Genomic DNA, 11,829 nt, shown 5'->3' with positions numbered 1-11,829 from the left:
CAAGGCGGCCGAGGAGCCTCACCACATAGCAATCATGGTGCGAGGTGGGGGATGCAGTGAGATGGCTCCAAAGGCTAGATGAAAGAGGCTACAGGGCTGCCTCAAAATAGTCTAAGCATCAGACATGCTTGGGGTGACTACTAGTGCCAACCCCTTATCCCACGATGCATCCGATACACAGATAGTTCCAGGCTGGCCAAGGAGCCTCACCGCATAGCAATCGGGGTTCGAGGTGAAGGATGTGATGAGAAAGCCCCAACGGCTAGATGAATGAGGCTTCAAGCCCAGCTCGGAATGGTCCAAGCATCAGACGTGCTTGGGGCGACTACCAATCACAACCCCTTATCCCATGATACATTTGATACACAGATAGTTCCAAGGCAGCTGAGGAGCCTCATGGCATAGCAATCGAGGTGTGAGGTGAGGGATGCGGTGAGAAAGACCCAATAGATAGATGGAATAGGCTTCTGGGCCGCCTCAGAATGGTCCAAGCATCGAACGTGCATGGGGCGACTACCAGTGACAACCCCTTATCCGACGATGCATCTAATACAAAGATAGTTCCAAGGTGGCCGAGGAGCCTCACCACATAACAATCGGGGTGCGAGGCGAGGGATGTGGTGAGAAGGCCCCAATGGCTAGATAGAAGAGGCTGCAGGGCCGCCTCAAAATGGTCCAAGCATCGGACATGTTTGGGGCAACTACCAGTGCCAACCCCTTATCCCGTGATGCGTCCGATACAATGGTAGTTCCAAGGCGGCCGAGGAGCCTCATCGCATAGAAATTGGGGTGCAAGGCGAGGGATTTGGCAAGAAGGCCCCAACGACTAGATAGAACAGGCTTCAGGGCCACCTCAGAATGGTCCAAGCATTCGATGCACTTGGGGCGGCTACCGTTGCCAACCCCTTATCCCTCGATGCATCTGATATAGAGATAGTTTCGAGGTGGTTGAGGAGCATCACCGCATAGTAATCAGGTTGCGAGGAAGATAATTGGGAAGGGAACCCCCTGGGATGCAGCTCAAGCAGTGTCCAAAGGGACTGGAATGCAGAATCACATCGAGAGACCCAAGTTCTATATGAGGGCTCAAATCGAATTATCAATTTGGCCACAACATGGATGCATTAGAACGACTACCTTTGCCGAACCACTCTCGCAATTGCATCCATACCAAAACCAATAGGCATTTATGTTAGAGCCCTCGCATAGCATTCGAGAATCTCGCATGCCCCTCTAAATTGACCAATGCTAGCACTCAATGAAAATCCAAGCGGTACCACCATTCGAGGACCAGCATTGGTCGAGTTAGAGGGGCATGGGGGAGAATGCTCCAGTCAACACCTCCCCTATATAAGTTATTTGTCCGATTCTTGCACAACCATAGTCTACCTCATCAAATCAAACAACGGTCCTAGATTCTAACTTCCGTTCCATAGAGACCCAAAAGCTAGATGGAGGCTCACAAGAGAGAGAGTCGGTGCATAGCAATCGGGTTTCTTGAATGTTTAGGGACCGAGCTCACTTGCGGATAGGGCAAAATCCACCAAGCAACCCAAAAGCTAGACGGGGCTCGAATCAAATCGCCTAGGCGGCCACAACAAGGACGTGTTGGATCCACTACTAGTGCCAAACCATTCGGAAAGATGAGTCTATGTCAAGGCCGGATAGAGATTCTCAGAGAGCGCCCGCATAGCATTCAGGAGACCTGCCGCATCCCTCACACTGAACAAATGGTGGTGCACATTTATAAATCCAAGCAATCGAACCCTTTCAAGCACCAACATCGATCGAGATAGAGGGGCACGGGGGGAGTTGCGTGAGACAACACAGTCCCCTATATAAGTTATTTGTCTGATTCTCACACATCTAAAGAATGGTCATCAAATCGGACAACAACCCAAACTTCCAACTTCCGTCCCAGAGAGCCCAAGAGCTATCTAAAACGTTCATGGCCGGAACTTGATTGCGGCTATACCAATCCACCAAGCAACCCAAAAGCTAGACTGAAGCTCTAGTCAAATCACCTCTCTGGCCACTGCAAGGATGTGTTGGAGTGACTGCCATTGCCGAACCATTCAGCAGGTTGAGTCCATACCGAGGCCGCATAGAGATTCCTGATGAGCTCCTGCATAGCAATCAAGAGACTTGCCGTGTCCATCACAATCGATAAATCCTGGTGCAAGATTTTTGCATCCGAGTGCTCCAACCAGTCGAGCACCAGCATCAATCAACATAAATGAGCTCGGGGGGAGGATGCTCGAGAACAATACCTCCCCTATATAAGTTATTTGTCCAATTCTCAAATAGCCAAATTCTGGTCATCAAATCAGGTCAAAAACCACAACTTTTGACTTTACCCACAATGCAAGTCATCGAATCGAACATCGGCCCCCGCTTCGGACTCCATGCGTATGTCAGGTCATCCAACCCAACTTCTGCCTTCCTGCACATGGAAGGCCATCAACTCGATCATTGGACCCAACTTCTGCCTTCCTGCGCATCGCAAGCCATCAACTCGGTCATCCAACCCAACTTCCGCCTTCCTACGTATGGCAGGCCATCAACTCGGTCATCAGACCCAACTTTTGCCTTCCTGTGCATGGCAGGCCATCAACTTAGTCATCCGACCCAAATTCTGCTTTCGTGCGCATGGCAGGTCATCGGACCCAAATTTGGCCTCGCGAGTATGCCTACATATCAAATCGATCATCGGACCCAACTTCCAACTTCATCCATACCGTAGGGTCTTTGAGGTTGGTGCGGTGTGCTGAACCTGGGGAGTCAACCCATCAAAGCATACACCTCCCCTATATACACTATTTGTCTGATTCCCACACCTATGTAGTTTGCACCTCCGATCAGGACATCGACCCCAACTTTCGAAGTCGGCTGCAATGACCGCACCAGCGCCTTGGTGCGCACCTTGCAACGCATAGTGCCAAAATTCGCCTTCCTGCACATGGCAGGTCATTGGACACAAATTCTGATCTCATGAGCATACCTACTAATCAAATCGGTCATTGGACCCAACTTCCGACTTCATCCATAGCACAAGGTCTTTGAGGTTGGTGCGGTGCGCTCAACCTAGGGAGTCAACCCATCGAAGCATACACCTCCCCTATATAAGTTATTTGTCTGAATCTCACACCTCTATAGTTTGCACCGCTGATCAGGACATCAACCCCAACTTCCAAACTCGCCTGCATTGACCACACTAGTGCCTTGGTGCGCACCAAAGTGCGCTCCAGAGGTGCGCACTTTTGGTGCACACTTTTGTGCGCTCCAAAGGTGCGCACTTTTGGAGTGCGCTTTTCATGCGCTCCAAAGTTGCACACTTTTGGAGGGCACTTTTCATGCACTCCAAAGGTGCGCACTTTTGGAGGGCACTTTTTGCGCACTCCAAAGGTGCGCACTTTTGGAGGGCACTTTTCGTGCACTCCAAAGGTGCACACATTTGGTGCACACAAGTGCACACCTAGGTGAGCACCTTCAACCACACCTTGTAGCACACCAAACTCTGACTTTCGACTTCATCTGCAATGCAGGGTCTTTGAGGTTGGCACAATGCGCACAACCAGGGGAGTCGACCCATCAAACCCAACACCTCCCCTATATAAGCTATTTGTTTTATTCTCATACATGCATAGCCTGCAGGCGCGATTAGGACATCGACCCAAACTTTTGGCTTCTAAATGAAAAAAAGGTCTTTGAGGTTGGCATAATGCAAACAACTAGGGGAGTCAACCCATCAAACCCAACACCTCCCCTATATAAGCTATTTGTCTGATTCTCATACATGTGTAGTCTGCAAGAGCGAATAGGACATCAACCCCAACTTTTGACTTCTTAACAAAAACAAGGTCTTTGAGGTTGACGTAATGCGCACAACCAGGGGAGTCGACCCATCAAACCCAACAACTCCCCTATATAAGCTATTTGTCCGATTCTCATACATGCATAGCCTGTAGGAGCCATTAGGACATTGACCCCAACTTTCGACTTCTTAACGAAAACAAGGTCTTTGAGGTTGGCGTAATGCGCACAACCAAGGGAGTCGACCCATCAAACCCAACACCTCCCCTATATAAGCTATTTGTTTGATTCTCATACATGTGTAGCCTACAACAATGATTAGGACATCGACCCAAACTTTTGAATTCATCTGCGTTGACCGCACCAAAGGTGCACGCCTTGGTGCTCACCAAAATCCGACTTCTGACTTCTTCCGCAATGCAGGGTCTTTGAGGTTGGCACAGTGCGTACAACTAGGGGAGTCGACCCACCAAACGCAACACCTCCCTTATATAAGCTATTTGTATGATTCTCATACATGCGTAGTCTGCAGCAATGATTAGGACATCCACCCCAACTTTTGACTTCTTAAACAAGACAGGGTCTTTGAAGTTGGTGCAGTGCACACAAACAGGGGAGTCAACCCATCAAACGCAATACCTCCCCTATATAAGCTATTTGTCCGAATCTCATACATGTGTAGTCTACAACATCAATTAGGACATCAACCCTAACTTCTGAATTCGTTTGCATTGACCACACCAAAGGTGCGCGCCTTGGTGTGCACCTTGGACTGCACTTTAGTGTGCACCCTGGAGTGCACTTTGGTGCTCACCTCAGTGCACACTTTGGTGTGCACCTCGGAGTGCACCAAAGGTGTGCAGCTTGGAGCGCACCACATATGGTCTTTGAGAGGTTGGCACAGTGCACACACCAAGGTGGGTGTTGAGGTGCGTGCCGAGGTGGGTGGGTGCTAGGGTGCGCTCCATGGTGGGTGCCAGGGTGTGTGCGTGCTAGGGTGGATTCCAAAGAGGGTCATAGGGTCGGTGCCAAGGTGGGTTGGTGATATAGTGGGTTCAAAGGTGGGTACTAGGGTGGGTTCCAAGGTGGGTCACAGGTTGGGTGCCAGGATGCATGGGTGTTGGGTTGGGTGCCAAGGTGGGCTCCTGGGTGGGTGGGTGCTAGGGTGGGTTTCAAGGTGGGCACGAGGGTAGGTGCCAAGGTGGGTAACAAGTTGGGTGTTAGGATGGGTGAGTGCTAGAGTGGGTGCCAAGGTGGGTGGGTGCTAAGGTGGATGCCAAGGTGGTTCACAAGGTGGGTGGGTTCTAGGGTGAGTTCCAAGGTGGGTCATAGGTTCAGTGCTAGGGTGGGTGTCGAGGTGGGTGCCTAGGTTCTAGGGTGTGGATGCCAATGTGGGTCATAGGGTGGGTGCTAGGGTGGGTGCTAGGGTGGGTTGCAATGTGGGTGCCAAGGTGGGTAACAAGCTTGGTGAGTTCTAAATTGGGTGCTAGGGTGGGTGTGCACCCACCTTGCCTGAGGTGGGTGCCAAGGTGCCAGTGTGGGTGGGTGCTAAGGTGGATGCCAAGGTGGGTGAGAAGGTGGGTCATAGGTTGAGTGGTAGGATGGGTGGGTGCCAAGATGGGTCACAGGGTGGGTGCTGAGGTGGGTGGGTGCAAGGGTGGGTAGGTGCTAGGGTGGGTGTCAGGGTGGGTGGGTGCTAGGTTGGGTTCAAAGGTGGGTGCGAGGGTCAGTGTCTAGGTGGGTCATAGGTTAGGTGCTAGGATGGGTGAGTGCTAGGGTGCAAAGGGGCCAGGGTGGGTGCTAAGGTGCATCATAGCTTGGGTGCTAGGATGGGTTGGTGCTAGGGTGAGTGGTAAGGTGGGTGCACAAGTGTCAAGGTGGGTGTCGAGGTGGGTGCCAAGTTGGGTTCCAAGGTGGGTGCCAAGTGGGCAGCTGCTATGGTGGATGCCAAGGTGTGTCACGGGGTGGGTGCCAAGTTGCTAGGTTGGGTTCCAAGGTGGGTGCCAAGGTGGGTGCTAGGGTGTGTGGGTCACAGGGTGTGTTCCAAGGTGTGTCACAACGTGGGTGCCAGGATGGGTGCGAACCCACCCTGGCCAAGATGGGTGGGAGGGTGGGTTCCATGGCTGGTCACAGGCTGGGTGCTAGGATGGGTGGGTGCCAAGGTGGGTCATAGGGTGGGTGCCAAGGTGGGCACTAGGGTGGGTGTACACCCACCCTGGCCAAGGTGGGTCACAGGGTGGGTCCTAGGGTGGGTAACGGGATGGGTACTAAGGTGCATGCCAAGGTGGGTCATAGGGTGGGTGTCGAGGTGGGCACGAGGGTGGGTGTGCACCAACCCTGGCCAAGGTAGGTCATGTGGTGGGCGTCAAGGAGCCAAGGTGGGTGGCAAGTAGCCAAGTTGCGTGCCAAGGTGGGTATCAGGGTGGGTGCCAAGGATCCAAGGTGGGTGCCAAGGAACCAAGGTGGGTGTTTGGGTGGGTGCCGAGGTGGGAGCTAGGGTGGGTCCCAAGGTGAGTGCAAAGGTGGGTGCCAGGGTCAAGGTGAGTTCCAATGTGGGTTCCAAGGTGCCAGGGTCAGGGTGAGTGCTAATGTGGAATCAAAGGTGCTAAGTTGGGTGCGAGGTTGGGTTCTTGGGTGGGTGGGTGCCAAGGTGTGCTAGGTGGAAGCCCGAGTGGGTCAGCATCCCATGGGTGTCAAGTTGGGTGCCTGATGGGTGCTTCTTGTCAAGTTTTAGTCGTTGGGACTCATTTTGAGCCTTAGAGGTCATTTCTTGTCTGGTTGCCCTGTCTTCGACTTGGGAACCCAATTTTAGTCCTTGGGTCCCATTTTTTTTGTCTCGCATCCCACTTTTAGCCTGTGGCCTTTTCGGGGTTGATTCTCAATTTGGGCATCAGAGCATGTTTCTTCTCCTAAAAACCAATATTTGTTTATTAAGTCTCAAAACACTGTGGTGCAGACGGGACATAGCGTGCACTTGGGTAGGTCAGGTGCGCACCCAGGCCGGGTCGGGTGCACACACGATGCCCTGTCTAGGTGCACGCACGTAGGTCGGGCCGGGTGCACACCTGATGCCTGGGCGAGGTGCGCGCACCCGGGCAGGGTTCACACTTGGTGAACGGGGTGCGCTTGGCAAGGGAGGGTGTGCACCTCAACGGGGGTGGGTGGCCAGGGTGGATTCGCACGTGGGTCACGGTTTGCTAAGTACACACTGCGACAAGCTCATAACGGGTGCGATCATAATAGCGTTAGTGCACCAGATCCCATCAGAACTCCGCAGTTAAGCACGCTTGGGCCGGAGTAGTACTGCAATGGGTGACCTCTTAGGAAGTCCCGGTGTTGCACCCTTTTTTAGTTTTTCATCAGGCGTCACAATGCTATTTGAATTAACCTTTTGCCTGTTTGCATTCTCGTCAGGGTCGGGCTGGGGTGCGGTGCCCGCACTACCGCGTGCGTAGGGGCGACACCGAGTGCAAACCCAAGGCGCCCTGAGCACATAGGCCATGGTGCAACCTGGGCATTGTGCGTGCACCCCAGTGCGCCTGAGGTGCTGCACGTGCACCCAGGTGAAATCAGTGTGCACCTCAGCCAGTGCGTGCTTGGTCGAGTCGCGCACGTTGGCCAAGGTGCACAGTGATGTTTCTTACTCTAAGGTTTTGCACCAGATGCCTGGGACAGGTGAGTGAAGTTGGGCGGGGCTGGGTGTGTGCCCGAGGTAGGTGCACGCAACTAGAGAGCACTTTGGAGCGCACCAGAGGTGCGCACCTTGGAGCACACTTCAGAGCGCTCCTTGGTGTGCACCAATGATGCGCTCCATTCAAAAGTTTCCTAAAAAGACAAAAAAAGTTGAGAGTATAGAATTTCCCACTTGAGAGATTGTCGAAAAAAAAAAATTGAAGGAAACGTGGGTGCCAAGGTGTGTGCGCCCGGGTGCGCAGCCCAGCCAAGGTGTGCGCACCAAGGCGCCCACCCTAGCGAAGGTGCACGCAAGGCTCGCACCCAGGGAAAACCGGACAATTAACCAACTTTTGACTTCACGCGCACCTGCTCACCTTGGAGCACACGAGAGGTGCGCTCCTTGGTGCGCACCAATCTTGGGCACCTCGAAGCGCACCATGGTGCCCACCAAGGTGCGCAACCCAGCCAAGGTGTGTGTAGCAAGGTGTGCACCCTGACGAAGGTGCACACCCGGGGAAAACCAAGCTCTGACTTTGTGCACACCTTGGAGCACACAAAAGGTGTGCACCTTGGAGGACACTTCGGAGCAAACTGGGCTCCAACTTCGTGCATGCCATGGTGCCCACCAAGGCGTGCAACCTAGCCAAGGTGCCCACCATGGCAAAGGTGCACGTGAGGTGCGCACCTGGGGCAAATCGGGCTCTGACTTCATGCACGCCGCACCTTGGAGCACACTTTGGAGCATACCTTGGTGCACACCATGGTGCCCACCAAGGCGCATAACCCAGCCAAGGTCTGTACACCAAGGTGCCCACCCCGGCGAAGGTGGACGCGAGGTGCGCACTCAGGGCAAACCGGGCTCCAACTTCATGCATGCCGCACCTTGGAGCACACATCGGAGCACTCCTAGGTTCACACTAGCATTGTGCATCGTGGTGGGCAATGAGTTGTGCAGCTTTGATGCGCTGCCTTCACTAATTTCCAGAAAAGGCAGAAAAAAATGAGACTTTAAAATTTCCGTTTTGAAAGATAGTGAAAAAAATGGAACACAGGTGCCATCTTGAGCCCGCCCTGGTGCGCAGCCCAGGCAAGGTGTGCACACCAAGGTGCCCACCCTGGCGAAGGTGTGCACCTGGGGAAAATCGGGCTCTGACTTCGTGCATGCCATGGTGCGCACCATGGTGCCCACCAAGGCACGCAACCCAACCAAGGTGCCCACCGCGGTGAAGGTGCACGTGAGGTGCGCACCCGGGGCATACTGGGCTCTGACTTCGTGCATGCCACACCTTGGAGAACACTTTGGAGTGCTCCTTGGTGCGCACCATGGTGCCCACCAGGGTGCGCAACCCAGCCAAGGTCTATACACCAAGGTGCCCACCCCGGCAAAGGTGCATGCAAGGTGCGCACTTGTTGCAAATCGGGCTCCAACTTCGTGCACGCCGCACCTTGGAGCACACATCGGAGCACTCCCAGGTTTGCACTATTGTTGTGCACCATGGTGGGCAACGAGGTGTGCACCTTTGACACGCTGCCTTCACTAATTTCCAAAAAAGGCAAAAAAAACAAGATTTTAAAATTTCTATTTTGAAACATAGTTAAAAAAATGGAACGCGGGTGCCATCTTGAGCCCGCCTTGGTGCGTAGCTCAGGCAAGGTTTGTGCACCAAGGTTCCCACCCTGGTGAAGGTGCGCACCCAGGGAAAATTGGGCAATTAACCCAACTTTTGACTTTGTGCGCACCAGGGTGGGTGCGCTCCCAACAACCGGGCCTGGGAAGCCCCAATGCGAGAAACCCCACCAAACGCTCAGAAAAAAAAGAGGGGGTGCTCCAATAACCCCACTTCAAAGTGCACCGGAAACCCCACTCGACACTTGGGCAAAAATGTAATGTGCACCCAAAGCCCCTACCCAGAAATCCCCACTTCGGACATGGGGAGCTGCAACGGTAAAAAGCCTCACTAAACTCTCAGATGGAAAGGTGGCTCAAGGGTAATGCCCGAAACCCCACTTCCACTTCCAAATGAGGTAGCCCCCCTCTTCAGAGCCCCACCCAGCACTTGGATGAAAAAAATGCGGCACAAGGGTTGCCTAGCTTATCACCTGGATGAGAAACCCCTCTTCGGAGCCCCGCCCAGCACTTGGATGAAAAAAATGCAACCCAAGGGTTGCCCAGCTTGGCACCCAGATGAGAAACCCCTCTTCCAAGCCCTGCCCAGCACTTGGACAAAAAAATGTGGCCCCCAGATAAGAAACCCCTCTTCAGAGCCCCACCCAGCACTTGGATGAAAAAAATGCAGCCCAAGGGTTGCCCAGCTTGGCACCCAGATGAGAAACCCCTCTTCAGAGCTTGGAAAACCCCACTTAGCCCTTTGACAGAAAGGCAAACCCAGGGTCGCATCATTTTCATCCACACTTGGCATCCAAGGAAGAAAAGAGTGTGCTACAAACTGCACTCAGCCCTTGGACAAAGAAAAGGTCGGTGAAGGGTCACACCATCGGCAACCCCGCTTGGCACTTGGACAAGAAAGTCTGGTGCATGCCCCCTCGAGGTGCACTAGCAGGAACCCCGCCTCAGGCAAATTTGGAGAGAGAGATGTAGGTCAGCAAGAAGAGAAGAAGGTTAGAACTGTAAACCCCACTTGTGAAAGAGCCAAAAAAAGAGGTCGCACGAATCGAGGCAATAGAGGGCTGAATCTCAGTGGATCATGGTAGCAAGGCCACTCTGCCACTTACAATACCCCGTCGCTTATTTAAGTCATCTGCAAAAGATTATTCTCGCCGATAGCTTGAAATTTTTATCCAAGGTTGCTCTGACTAGGTGGTTGCGTCGATCGAAGGTAGATAATGACACGGGCCCCTGGGGGTGCAAGAGCACCCCTACTGTAGGTTGCGATGCAGCCAGAGAGAGAGAGATGTGCCACATCTAGCATGGATTCTAACTTAGAGGCATTCAGTCATAATCCGACACATGATAGCTTCGCACAACTGGCTTTTCAACCAAGCGCGATGACCAAATGTGTGAATCAATGGTTCCTCTCATACTAAGTTGAATTACTATCGCAGTGCAGATCATCAGTAGGGTAAAACTAACCTGTCTCACGACGGACTAAACCCAGCTCATGTTCCCTATTGGTGGGTGAACAATCCAACACTTGGTGAATTCTGCTTCACAATGATAGGAAGAGCCAACATCGAAGGATCAAAAACCAACGTCGCTATGAATGCTTGGCTACCACAAGCTAGTTATCCCTGTGGTAACTTTTCTGACACCTCTAGCTTCAAATTCTGAAAGTCTAAAAGATCTATAGGCCACACTTTCACGGTTTGTATTCGTACTGAAAATCAAAATCAAATTAGCTTTTACCCTTTTGTTCCACATGAGATTTTTGTTCTTGTTGAGCTCATCTTAGGACACCTGCATTATCTTTTAACAGATGTGCTTCCCCAGCCAAACTCCCCACTTGACAATGTCTCCTACTTAGATCTACACGCCTAGAAGCACCTTAAGGCCAAAAACTAGGGCATTGCCCCGTCTCCGCCTCATAGAATAAGTAAAATAATGTTAAAAGTAGTGGTATTTGACTTGCGCCAAAACAGCTCCCACTTATTCTACACCTCTCAAGTCATTTCACAAAGTCAGACTAGAGTCAAGCTCAATAGGGTCTTCTTTCCCCATTGATTCCGCCAAGCCCATTCCCTTGGCTATGGTTTCACTAGATAGTAGATAGGGATAGTGGGAATCTCATTAATCCATTCATGCGCGTCACTAATTTGATGACAAGGCATTTGGCTACCTTAAGAGAGTCATAGTTACTCCCGTCGTTTACCCGCACTTGGTTGAATTTCTTCACTTTGACATTCAGAGCACTGGGTAGAAATCACATTGCGTCAGCATCTACAGGGACTATCGCAATGCTTTGTTTTAATTAAATAGTCAGATTCCCCTTGTCCGTACTAGTTCTGAGTCAGCTGTTTGCCGCCTAGGGAAATACCCCCGAAGGGAGCGCCCTGCGTCTGTCGCCCAATCGACACGCGGCGGCCCGCCCTCGCCATGGTAGCAGCTCGGGCAGGACACCAACAACCCACGGGTTCGGGACACAGACCCCTAGGCCCATCCCTCAGAGCCAATCCTTTTCCCAAAGTTATGGATCCATTTTGCCGACTTCCCTTACCTACATTGTTCTATTGACTAGAGGCTATTCACCTTGGAGACCTGGTGCGGTTATGAGTACGATCAAGCATGAATGGTACTCAGTCCTCTAGATTTTCAAGGGCTGCCGAAGGTGCACCAGACACCACAGGACGTGCAGTGCTCTTCCAGCTGCTGGACCCTATCTCCAG

The 11,829-nt window shown here is 52.4% G+C and overlaps 1 non-coding gene across 1 annotated transcript; it reads left to right on the top strand.

Moving 5' to 3' along the window:
* The first annotated feature begins 7,039 nt into the window (after positions 1-7,039).
* Positions 7,040-7,158, top strand: LOC131031646 (5S ribosomal RNA). The gene has a single exon (XR_009103091.2). It is a non-coding gene; the product is annotated as a 5S ribosomal RNA (ribosomal RNA).
* Positions 7,159-11,829: the final 4,671 nt, after the last annotated feature.

This window comes from Cryptomeria japonica, chromosome 2, assembly GCF_030272615.1.
Source record: "Cryptomeria japonica chromosome 2, Sugi_1.0, whole genome shotgun sequence".
Classification (NCBI taxonomy): Eukaryota; Viridiplantae; Streptophyta; class Pinopsida; order Cupressales; family Cupressaceae; genus Cryptomeria; species Cryptomeria japonica.
Note: the sequence above shows the minus strand (reverse complement) of the source record. Positions and strands in the feature narration are given on the sequence as shown.